The sequence below is a fragment of the Doryrhamphus excisus genome, chromosome 22, assembly GCF_030265055.1.
Source record: "Doryrhamphus excisus isolate RoL2022-K1 chromosome 22, RoL_Dexc_1.0, whole genome shotgun sequence".
Taxonomy (NCBI): Eukaryota; Metazoa; Chordata; class Actinopteri; order Syngnathiformes; family Syngnathidae; genus Doryrhamphus; species Doryrhamphus excisus.
Genome location: NC_080487.1, coordinates 5355092 through 5368862, shown reverse-complemented (window position 1 = coordinate 5368862; position 13771 = coordinate 5355092). Strand labels below are relative to the sequence as shown.

Sequence of the window (13771 nt, the reverse complement as noted above, 5' to 3'; positions counted from 1 at the left end):
ATAGATTAACTGGGGACGTAAAGTCGTCCATAAGTTAACTGGAGATGCAAAGTCGTCCATAGGTTAACTGGAGACTCTAAGTCATCCATAAGTTAACTGGAGACTCTAAGTTGTCCATAGCTCAACCGGAGACTAAGTCGTCCATAGGTTAACCGGAGACTCTAAGTCTTCCATATGTTAACTGGAGACTCTATGTCGTCCATAGGTTACCAAAATGCAAATTTGTACACAGAATATGTTAAATACTGCAGTGCAGTATTCAATCAATAAAGACATAATTGCAACAAAATCAGAAGAAATGGAACAAGTACTAATGCAATGTCTTAATTCAATTTATAGCTTAGTTGTGTCATTAGTTGTTTAAGCGAGGAATTTCCCCAGAAAGATAAGTGCTAATGGCTGAATGATGAGATGTGGTGAACCCCCCCCCCCCCACAACACTGCTTCCTGGCCTCCTTCCCGTCCACCAGTGGGGCCTAGCTCCAAGGCAAGCAAGAGTTCATCTATAAATCTGACATTATGTGTGTTGATTTGGTACGCTCCAACACAATGATTATGTTTCACACAAAAGCCAGAGGAGGGCCGTCATCTTTTACTCACCTCTTGGGCTGGTGAAGGATGGAAGGAAAAATAAGAGCAAAATACAACCATGACTTTGGTGAGGTTTTATTCCTTTGTTTATCACGGTTAATTGGTTACAGAATCATGAAAAACCTGTTTATGACCTACTAAATACAGTTTTTACCATTATTAGAAATTACATAACACATGTAGTGTGCAGTGAATATTGACACAGGAGCTGCTGCCGGCCGCACTTTACCACTTCACCAACCTACTGCGAGTCAACTCTAGAACTGACTTAAAGGCATACGCCATTTCCCAGACGCCGCTTCTTCAAAGTACTCCCAACAAGACAAAGATACTGCAATACCCTTCATATCACGTCTTCTGTATGTCTTATGTTTGTATTTTTGGTATCACGGCTGGGCTCGGAACCACCAATCACAATAAATGAGGGATTAGTATACATGCAGTTATTTCTTTGACATGTACATGTATTTTTTTTATTTTTTAAAATATTTTTTTTTTTTTTTTTTTGGGCAAATATATGAAACATTACAGTGCATTTCTTACATCAATCAAAATATAATTGTATTTATAATAATAAAAATAAAAATAAAAATAAAAATAAAAATAAAAATAAAAATAAAAATAAAAATAAAAATAAAAATAAAAATAAAAATAAAAATAAAAATAAAAATAAAAATAAAAATAAAAATAAAAATAAAAATAAAAATAAAAATAAAAATAAAAATAAAAATAAAAATAAAATAAAAAAATAATATATTTCCATTATTTACATTTGTATTCAGCTTTCTGATAACAAGCCCAAAAGGAGTAGGCTGAAGCAAAAAGCTTATAAATTCCTACCCCTTTTTGCAAGATATAATCATGTTCATGCCACTATCTTGTTTTCCCCTATTATTATCATTTTAATATTATTATTGTTATTATCATCATCATTATTATCATTATTGTTATAATCTATCATTATTACACCATTATAATCATCATTAATATTACCATTTCCATCATTATAGTCAACAATTTTTTGATTTTTTTTTAATTATGTAATTTTACAGACTTCATTGCTTCTTGTAGAGTGCTGTATCATTCCATCTGTTGTTTTCTGAAATCCACAGTATTTTTTGCTTTTATTGTCAATTTATTAGCCCACTTTTTTTGTAATATTTACATATCATTTTCTGGATTGCATGTGACGTATATTCATACGTCAATGGAAATTTTCCTCAACTGGTTATCATTACAGACCTATAGTTTTATGTCATTTAATAATAATAATGGATTAGAAGGCACCCAAAACACTTCACACCCCAGCAGCCCAATTGTAGCGTCACATTATCAAGGGATCGCTATGATAGTGTTAGCCTTCAATTATCCGCACGCCTCCACGGTGGGTATCATTAGCGCAAACACTATTCAATGCACGTGGTCTTTGTCAACCCTGCTCATTGGGGGAGCAGCAGCCAAGTGCCAGAAGGTAGCACACAATGAATTCAGGATAGATAGCAGACCCGCGTACTCATGGAGCTGCACTCTGATGCCCCCCTCTAATGAACAGTTGGCCGGTGTATTCCATCCAGCAGGTGACCTGCAGCTCAAGTTGAAATATTAGGCCAAGCTGTGTTGGTAAATGCTGCTTTGAAGTCAATAAATGGAAGCATGAGTAGTATGATATACTGTATTGGTCAAAACACGTCTGGATGCGGGATCCACCATTTTCCGCTTAATGACAAACTGCTGAAATGTTGCAATACCAAAGACATATTCATACATTTTTTTGCAGGAGGCAAAAACCGGTAATGATGCCACTGCATATAGAAAGTTACTGCCACTGCTGTTGTAAGCCGTAAAGCTGCCACAAGGTGGCAGGATTCCATTTGATAAGTGCATGTGTTTCCACACAAAACAACAGGATATGGAAAAGCATGGAGGAGTGAAGCGTGCAGAAGTTTATGTATCGTAGGGAAGCTTTAACACGTGCAGGCATTCACGTGTGTGAACAGTTGTAAATAGTTTGTGGTCTTATATTTGTAAATACATTATTGGTTGGTTAGCGTGCAGACCTCACAGCTAGGAGACCAGGGTTCAATTCCACCCTCGGCCATCTCTGTGTGGAGTTTGCATGTTCTCCCCGTGCATGCGTGGGTTTTCTCCGGGTACTCCGGTTTCCTCCCACATTCAAAAAAAAAAACATACTCGGTTAATTAGCGACTCCAAATTGTCCATAGGTATGAATGTGAGTGTGAATGGTTGTTTGTCTATATGTGCCCTGTGATTGGCTGTACCCCGGTAGAAAAAGTGGTAGAAAATGAATGAATGAATGAATGAAAAGCATTTTCAGGCCAACAATTGTGTCCCAGGTAAGGCACTTCCAGATCGTCTGGTGTGTTAATGCAAATAAATGTTTGTTGCTAGGCTGTAGGTCACACTACCCCAGGCAGCTGTGACTACAGATATAGAGTACCACCACCAGTGTGTTACTGCGGAGGGAATAGTAATGGCTTCACTTCATGTGAAGTGCTTTGAGCGCCTTCTAATCCATTTCTCAAATGACCTAACACACAAATACAAGGCATTAAGGAGACACACTCAAATGTGTGCTGCAGTATTCTACACTGGCCACTAGGTGTCAGTAAGGGAAACATAGAAACACCAGACGTGATAATATTTCAGAACTCTGGACAGTTCCTTCAATAATACCAGCTCTCCAGTTAAAGAAAATGGTGAAAGTCGGGCTGCCAAATGATGAAAAAAAATCCAGATCAACCAGTTTCAAAATGAATTAGTCATGATTAATCAGCATTAGAAACGATGTACTGTATTTAATGAACAGAACATATATATTTGAATGTAAATGAACGGGATATGTCAATCAAGCTAAAAGATAACACACAAGACTAAAAACACTTGTCTCTTCAATAGTAGCAGAACGCTAGCATCACACTTTAAAGCGTGTTATTATGAGCAATGAGGGGTTGCGTTCAAAGACATGATGTCATTTAAGCGTTTTCAGCGTTTTAAGCGGCTCCAGCACCCGCGTGAGGAAAAGCGGTAGAAAATGAATGAATGAATTATTATTTTGATGTAAAACTAGCCCTTTTATGTTGTTTGTGTTGTGGTATAAGTGTTTAGATATTTGCACTGTCAATGTCCATGTTTGGGGTCGCTCATGCATTAAAAAAAGGCTTCGCTTTTGATCTTTTGAAATTGCGGTCTATGTATGTATGTTGCTGATGAGAATGAAGTAAATATGTAAATATAAATAATATAGGCAGGAGTCAAACAATGTGCACAGACGTGATCATCAACAGCAACCTCAGTCCTCAGTCGCTCAGCCCCCCCCCCCACACACACACTTGCAAGAGCAGGACTTTTTACCATTTCTGCTGTTATGTCATCATCCACCCCAAAAAGCAACAGGAGTCACATCTAACACAAATAAGTCCCACCAGGTGAAAATATGGCTTACTGACCTGCAAAAAGGGCTAAAATAAAGACTTTTGAGTGTGCACAGTCCTAAAGGATCTACAAGGATTTAATATGCCTTAATAATTAATGTCGCATGCCCCAGTTTTATGATTTGCTGAAAAGGGGAATTTTCCCTTTAATGGTCATCACGATTAAAAGGCTAAAGGTGCACATATGAATAAAGCCTCAGCAGGGATGGCCTGCTTTCAGAAGGTAGGACCTCACAGACATGCATGGACATGATAGATACACACACACACACATGCATCTTTTTATGGTTGCAGGCTGGAAAAAAAGGAGGAACCACATGATTTTTTTGGTTTTGAAATTGAATAGAAGTTGCCCCAATAAATACTAGAATGTACTGCATCATGAATCCAGAACTATGACAATGGAATGACATTTTTAGCTAGAAAATATCCAAATTCTCGTGACACACCCTCAACTCTCCATTTGATTATTCACCTACGTCTTGGCCTCATCCATAAACTTGGGATGCTATTGAACAGATTTCCATCCACATTCTTGTCAGGCGGCCAGAGGCAAAGCTCCAAGAAATAATTGATGACCGAATTGAGAAGTTGGCCTCTCCATTGAGAATCCCACCAACTGAAAAGTAGCTGTGAAGATGAGCATTGCATTCGGACTTCGCAGATAAAGTTGGATTTTTTACTGGATTACAGTGAAACCAAAACATAAGGTGAAGTTGGAGTACATTAGATTTTGAGTCACGTGAGTTATTTTAAGTTCGACAAAATATTCCTAAAAAAAAAACAAAGAAAAACTTGGTTAAAGAGCCACTGATTGGGATAGTACAGACCAGAATAGACAGTACCAGAATACTACGGATACCACATATCACTTGTTTGACTAAAAACAGACCACAGTCTACCACGAAATAGTGAGCATTCATTCATTCATTATTCATTCATTCATTCATTCATTTTCTACCGCTTTTTTTCTCATGAGGGTCGCGGGGGTGCTGGAGCCTATCCCAGCTGTCTTCGGGCCAGAGGCGGGGTACACCCTGGACTGGTGGCCAGCCAGCCAATCACAGGGCACATATAGACAAACAACCATTCACACTCACATTCATACCTATGGACAATTTGGAGTCACCAATTAACCTAGCATGTTTTTGGAATGTGGGAGGAAACCGGAGTACCCGGAGAAAACCCACGCATGCACGGGGAGAACATGCAAACTCCACAGAGAGATGGCCAAGGGTGGAATTGAACCCTGGTCTCCTAGCTGTGAGGTCTGCACGCTAACCACCAGACCGCCGTGCCGCCATTCATTTATTAATTGCTGAAAAAAACGCGTGATGGCAGGGGAATGATAATCGAACTGCGATATTGGAGGGGACGACTAATTTGGAAAGGTTGGCCAAGCCGGATTAAAAAGATGTAGTTTGCCCATGCCGGAAGATAGATCGACATTTACGCAATAATCGTATTTCTATTCTGTCACAGTTGGATTTTATAACCAAAAATACTCCTTTGCATTTTCAATAAGCATGAAAATACAACAAGCGCCATCAAATTGGCAGCTGCGGGCATAAGCATCTGTGCTTTTTGTTCAAACAGGAAATAAAATCTGCCTATCAGCGCAGCTTAAAGTCGGTGATTTATGTTGTGTGTTGTTTGTTGAATTAGTGCAGAAAACAACAGGTGAAGGTGTGTTTTTAGAGGCTATGGGCAGTGTGGTCTGGAGAAGAAGAAGAACAAGAAGAAGACGATCGGCTGATCGGTGTGTGTGGGCTATGGACTCTCTTTTCTGGGACCAAGAGGCTTCCATGAATCCTGGAATTACTTGGAATTTTTTATTATTCCATTGCAATGCTGGAATGTACCATTGGCGGAAATAAAAGGCAAGCACTTGACTATAACAACATTGACAAATGGATCTGCCATTTCATGTGTAATCTCTCCTAGCACTTTAATAATTAAGGTTTTATACCATGAAATACATACAGTACACAGGTACAACATGGAATGAAGCGCAGATGGTACCCACTCAGTATTGAGTACCTCCAGACGAGAAGGTAAAGCAAATAAGTCAGAAGGCAGGCGTTCTCTGACAGCCATGTCTCTTTAGGAAAGTACTCCTAATGGCAACTCATTATGTGGATAAAAGACACCTGCCACAGAAACACGTCTCTTCCAATCAACCCTCTCCATGGGCAAGACCAAAGAGCTGCCAACGGACCTTAGAAACAAAACTATAGATCTGCACAACATTGGAATGTTTTCAAAAGTCATCATTCAGAAATGTTGGTCAACTTCTGAGGCAAGGCAGCACGGCGGTCCGAGTGGTTAGCTCGCAGACTTCACAGCTAGGAGACCAGGGTTCAATTCCACCCTCGGTCGTCTCTGTGTGGAGTTTGCATGTTCTCCCGGTGCATGCGTGGGTTTTTTCCCGGTACTCCGGTTTCCTCCCACACTCCAAAAAAAAGCTAGGTTAATTGGCCACACCAAATTGTCCATAGGTATGAATGTGAGTGTGAATGGTTGTTTGTCTATATGTGCCCTGTGATTGGCTGGCTCTCGCCCAAAGACAGCTGGGATAGGCTCCAGCACCCCCCGCGACCCTCATGAGGGAAAGTGGTAGAGAATGAATGAATGAATAAAATATTAATTGTTTTGTGGGGAATTTTGTAACTATTGATAATTATCAGGGGCGGCACGGCGGTCGAATGGTTAGCGCGCAGACCTCACAGCTAGGAGACCAGGGTTCAATTCCACCCTCGGCCATCTCTGTGTGGAGTTTGCATGTTTTCCCCGTGCATGTGTGGGTTTTCTCCGGGTACTCCGGTTTCCTCCCACATTCCAAAAACATGCTAGGTTGATTGGCGACTCCAAATTGTCCATAGGTATGAATGTGAGTGTGAATGGTTGTTTGTCTATATGTGCCCTGTGATTAGCTGGCGACCAGTCCAGGGTGTAGCCCGCCTCTCGCCCAAAGACAGCTGGGATAGGCTCCAGCACCCCCGCGACTTCTGAGGCGTTTCAATGTATCTTGTTGGACTGTAACTCGCAACCATCGAGCATCATGAGCTCTACAACTGATGAAACTACAAAAACATACAAAAGATATTACGACACTGACTAATAGAAGCGATTAATCACATAAATCATAAAACGGACAAGAACAATATTATTCTATCAATCAATTTCTATATTATAATGCAGACATGCATGGCACTGATTTAGGCTAAGCATCTGTTTTACATGAATATTCCATCTGAGACAAGATTTCATGCAAATTGACTTCCTGTCCTTTCAGCTGCTCAATAAGCTGATCAGTTACTTTGTACCCTCAAAGCCGTGTTATTGCTTTTAATGCAAAATGTCACAGCAGAAACGAGGTTGCAGCATGCTGAGCAGCGTCTCCAGTGACACATGGAAAGGAGCTTCGGTAATACATCGGTGGTACTTGTGTTGTACTGTACACACCGTATATGAATGTTGTACTGTACATTTGTTTTGGATGTCTTTTTCTTGCGGGTCTCTCAGGTCGCTCGGGGTTTAAGGGGTTAATCCAGTGAAAAGGTCAGACACAGCAAGTCATGCCAAAAGTGCACATAATGAAATCGTGTTAAGTGAGGGAGAGAACGAGTGAGAGACTTAGGAGTCTTTTTGCAGCCAGATTGACTCGGCAGGAAAAGTGACTTTGACGCACTGTTGGTGATGTGTGTGTGTGTGTGTGTATTTTAGGCCATTTAGCCAATCACAGGGCACATATAGACAAACAACCATTCACACTCACATTCATACCTATGGACAATTTGGTGTCGTCAATTAACCTAGCATGTTTTTGGAATGTGGGAGGAAACCGGAGTACCCGGAGAAAACCCACGCATGCACGGGGAGAACATACAAACTCCACACAGAGATGCCCGAGGGTGGAATTGAACCCTGGTCTCCTAGCTGTGAGGTCTGCGCGCTAACCACTAGACCTTGTGAAGAACAATCCCTTTCAAAAGTGATAACAAAGTGGCTTGGGGAACAACATAGTGACATCCGTCAAAAGATCTAAAAACACTGAGGCAGTAAACTTTGTGAAAACCAACATCTGAGTTGTCAAACCTTTGACTGTAGATATGTTCTTTATTTATCTTTAATACACTCACTCTCCTTCCAGCTCTTAATCAATGTTTAAAGCATACATTCTCAAGTCTTATACGCTACTGGTCATGTCTCACATTATGTTTCACAAATATCCAACCAACGCGCTAAATACTGCAAATGAATTGGCTCCTCCAAACTGTCACCAGAACCCCTTGGCTCCACCCTGACTGTGTCTTGAATGAAATGAAGAACGGCATCTGCTGCTAAACGCCGAGCCCAGACATCCACCCCAGGCTTGAGTGCCTGCCCATCAGCCTGGAAAGCAGCTGGGATCCCATCTCCGCTCCCCGGCTTTTTTTTTTGCCAGCATCAGCAGCAGTGCCAGTACCAGTTTAGACCGCAGATTAGCTCCAGACAAAACAAGTCAAAATCCACACTACAACTAAACTGTGGCACAGATTATTGGAGACGTTAGCATACCTGTTAGCATACCAATACCTGTGGGAGACAAAAATAAGGGCTGGAAAATGTCATATAATCCATGTACAAAATACTAACGCATGCAGTTGAATATGAGTCAACTCAACTGATTGAAAGTACATTATTATATATTTAAATATATTTATATCATTCTATGCACGCTGGTCGAGTGGTTAGCATGCAGGCCGCACAGCTAGGAGACCAGGGTTCAATTCCACCCTTGTCCATCTCTGTGTGGAGTTTGCATGTTCTCCCCGTGCATGTGTGGGTTTTCTCCGGGTACTCCGGTTTCCTCCCACATTCCAAAAACATGCTAGGTTAATTGGCGACTCCAAATTGTCCATAGGTATGAATGTGAGTGTGAATGGTTGTTTGTCTATATGTGCCCTGTGATTGGCTGGTGACCAGTCCGGGGTGGACCTCGCCTCTCGCCCGAAGACAGCTGGGATAGGCTCCAGCACCCCCCGCGACCCTCGTGAGGAAAAGCGGTAGAAAATGAATGAATGAATGAATTCTATGCAGAATATAAAATATAAAAAAATACTTTGTAAAATAACAATATGACAATATTGAAAAGTTGGGACAGATTTTAAAGGTTTCTTAACTCATTCAACCCCAAAGAGATATTCATACATCATTTTTGGCACAAGAGGCAAAAGAGGGTGATGATGTAACTACACACTAATTGATGTCACTTTTAGAACAGTTTTAAACCAATACAAATACAAATGGCCACAAGGTGATAAGAGCTCAGCATGGATTATTTGGATGCATTAAGCAAGGAGGAAGTGAGGGTGCATGGAGGAGTGACACGTGCAGAAGGACAGTTTCGTTCGAATGTGTAAAATGTGAAACAAATAAATGGTCATTTTGATGTAAAACAACCTTTTCTATTTTTTAGGTGCTACAGTCGTTCAGATATTGGAGCTGTCACCATAGATTAAAAAATGTGTCAAAGTGAAAGTTAAGCTTATGGTTTTGTTGTCAGCTGTTACTGTTGCTTTCATAGCTTCAGCGACCTCGCTATTAGGTGTCAATTAACCTATCCTGATTCTATCCTATCACACTATGCTGGTAAAGTGAGTAGGAAATGTAAAAACAAAAACAAACAAAAAAAAAATGTAAACCAAAAAAGTAAGTTGGAAAAAATACACAAAATTTCATTGGTCTTGAGTAATACCATTTGTGGGGGTGTTGCTTGGGATCTACTATGATTGCTTGCATAAATTAACATACAAAAATGGTGCAGACCGCCTTGTTTAAATGAGGATTTTGCAGGTCTACCAGCCGAGAGCTGAGTGGTCCTAAACCAAAGATGAGGTCTGAGCCACGGAGTAGGACGTCTCACTGTAGGAGGGAAATAAATAATGTTGCATTTTGTTATTTAATATGCTTGTTTTATACTATGAAATAATGAGATTTCGGATTTATTAGATTATGATTCTCATGCGGACAATATGCTTATATGGCATTATCTACTTTCACGTTACTTTAATGGCTGCACGGAAATCCAGGCTAAAATCCAAACTATTCGGCATATGGTTTATTATACTTTCACAATAGTTATGCTGGAATGATCCACACACATGAAAATGCATTATTGGAAGCGTTTCTATAGGAGACTGAAAAAACGGCAATGCAGGGTAGACACTATTTTTATTTCCACCAGTCCAAATATGTTGACGAGTGCGGGGAAGAGTCTCTCTCTCCCTGTTGTCTGTCATTATACCCCCCTCCTTAGTTTGTATCCACCTTTCAAACATGCAGAAAAAGACACAGAAATAACTGCAAACAGGTTTATAGTTTTGATAAATCAAATAAAATGATTACATGTCCTCATGATCTGCATATATTTTACATATTTATGAAGGCAAATGCACAAAAATATTTATCTCATTTGACAGATGCTCTTTGCACCCTGTTAGATCAGCTTTACAGAATATGCACACACAAGTTTGCATGTTTTCATACATGCACCTTCAGTAGATGGACCCCACAGTGTACGTCACCACAAAACGATTTAACACAGAACGCCAATGAAGGTATATTGCCGATTATTGGTCAATACGTATATCAGTAAAACGTTCATTTATTACATTATGAGGCCAAAACGTTAGAGCCTGAGTCAAAGCAAATGAGAGGAAAATGTGCTTGAACAGGAGTGTGTGTGTGTGTGTGTGTGTGTGAGTGAGTGAGAGAGAGCGAGCCTCTATCAGCGCTATATGACCAACATGCTGCTGTATGCTGACTGGAGGCTTTATGCCAGTTGATGAAGTGTTGCCAGCCTTCGCCAGTCTACAATCAGGCATCTCTCTGACACACACACACACACACACACTTGTACGGGCAGATCTCAGCTAAAAAGATGCCAGTCGAGCTCAAAATTCTTCCTGTCATTTCCAGACCAAATAAGATATTCATACACTAAAAATATAGGTGAAAAATTAATTGACTATTTTGAAATGAAAACCATACGGTTGTCCCTCGCCACATTGCGCTTCAAATTTCACAGCTTCACTTAAAGTCTACGATCATGGTTCTCCCAGACATACTCTATGTTATTGAATAAATCATGCTGTTTCGTGGTTGAATACAATCTATTATTTGTCAAAAATGTGCATATTGAAGAAAATGTATATGTGTATGTAATGTAATGTATATATTTTTTGCCAAATTAAACAAATTAAGCACTAAAAATGGCAAAATTATCTAAAAAAACCCAAACAAATAATATTGTATTATTTTTGTACACAAAATAAGATGAAAAATAAATAAACAAATCAAGAATAAAGAAAATTAATCAATCAGTAATAAATAAATATAATAATAATAAAACGGCAAATAATAAAAACTTAAGAAACCACATATAGTTGGTGGGTAGACAAATTATTTTTTCAGATTAAAATGAACAAAGCATTATTAGAGCCCTGTAGACATGACAAAACACGACTATAGTCACATTTATACTCTTTTTATTTACAACATATTGCGCAACTGCAGGGTCTTGAGACACATGCTAACTCGCAAACTGGAGAGCTAGCGACCTAAACAGTAGCCTCCAAGTTATTTCCTTTAAACTTAAATAGCCCACAAAAACTTACCACTTCCACACGGATAGGGAGGATAAATATTAACAGTTATTTAACCTTTAACATGAACATTAATCAAAAGTAATAATTTTTTCTGGGTACATGATACCATACAGCATCCATATCAAACTTGCGCGGGTCGCACTAACATTAAACTTTCATATCAAGGTGGGGGCCTCAAACTAGTGTCCTGCGGACCACATTTGGCCCGCGGGCCGCGTGTTTGAGACCACTGTTCTAAACAATAACAGTGACATTTAACAGAGCTTTCTCCTTAACTGGACCCGGATCCATCTTTTTACTGGAAGCACAGCTTCTTGGCAGCAATAAAGGACACACTTGCAAAAACATGAGATGAGAAAATCGCTGTTATGCAACCAACAGGTCAGGTTGACCTCGTCTTTAGTGTAATTGAAGTTAACAAAAAGATTCTTTCTACAAAATATTCCTTTTGGGGGTCCCCAAACCCCCAAAACTTACAAAAATATCCATTCAACAGGAAGTGTTTGTTGAGACAAACACCTGACTTAATCACTGGAACAACATAAATTTATTGCAGGTTTAAATGATCTCACAACAAGCACAATAAAAATCATCATCATTATCACCATCATAACACGGGCTACTGCTACAACTCAACTTTGAACCCCCAAAAGTGTCCTTTCCTCCACAGGTCCAAAACACATTTATTGGAACACCCAGGAGTCATATTTACTGTGTCTTAAATATAATATACAATATCTACTATATAAAGATGACTATGTGGGTGTTAGTTCATGTCTGGAGGGCTTTAATAATGAAACATTCATTCATTCATTCATTTTCTACCGCTTTTTCCACACCAGGGTCGCAGGGGGTGCTGGAGCCTATCCCAGCTGTCTTTGGGCGAGAGGCGGGGTACACCCTGGACTGGTGGCCAGCCAATCACAGGGCACATATAGACAAACAACCATTCACACTCACATTCATACCTATGGACAATTTGGAGTTGCTAATTAACCTAGCATGTTTTTGGAATGTGGGAGGAAAACCCACGCATGCACGGGGAAAACATGCAAACTCCGCACAGAGATGGCCGAGGGTGGAATTGAACCCTGGTCTCCTAGCTGTGAGGTCTGCGCGCTAACCACTCGACCACCGTGACGCCCTGTCTTAAATATAATATCAATATCTACTATATAAAGATGACTATGTGGGTGTTAGTTCATGTCTGGAGGGCTTTAATAATGAAACAGGTTTACAAAAATATTCCATTTCTAAAGAAGGAATCGCTTTTCTTGTAAATTCATTCATCACAGTCAGGCGTGGAACCAATTAACAGGAAGTGATTCCGGAGACATAAACAAGAGATGACGGTATTCTGAAACGATATTCAGCAGTCTGTACTTGTCGCCATACAGTACGTGCGTTCGCAGGCCACAGTGCGACCCCACCTCCAGATCAATGCATTCATGCATAATATAACAGTACTGTTACATGCAGAGTAAACATATTGTAAAATTAAATGGAAATCCAAATTGAATTTGAATTATCTTTGTAAATGTATTTTTGGGGCGCAGCTCTTATATCGGGACTTCAATAAATCATGCTGAAGGTATGGATACAGTATGTGTACATGTGTACGGGTATAGCAACTCAGCGCGTCTATACATGAAATGATTAATTCATAAAGATGATAAAGAATTGATGGAAGAAGGCACATTGACAGTAATAATGGCTACTGCAACACAAGCCGCCTTTGATTGAATGCGATATAGGGTGACATAGCGTAGATACCGGTACGGTGGTGAGAGCCACGACTGAGTGACAGCTTTGTGTTAAGTTGATTTTTATAGCCTGCTATGGTCTGGCTCAGCATGGGCCAGCAAACCAAATGAGAGCGCATGTTCCTTCCGTGGGGCTAAACCAAATTGAGTCTGACCCCACAGCGGGCCTGATTGCATTAGAGCAGGACTCAAACATATGATTACCCTGCTCCAGTCAGGTTATTAGGGAATAATAGTACATCTCATTTGAAGCTAATTAGCATAAGATTGCTCACAGTGCGGCATTGTGTGTGTGTGTGTGGGAATCGGAGTG

The 13771-nt window shown here is 40.0% G+C and overlaps 1 protein-coding gene across 14 annotated transcripts in view; it reads right to left on the bottom strand.

Annotated features, from left to right (window-relative positions):
* Positions 1-13771, bottom strand: part of rbfox3a (RNA binding fox-1 homolog 3a) — a 317090-nt gene that overhangs the window by 116253 nt on the left and 187066 nt on the right. The window lies entirely within an intron of this gene.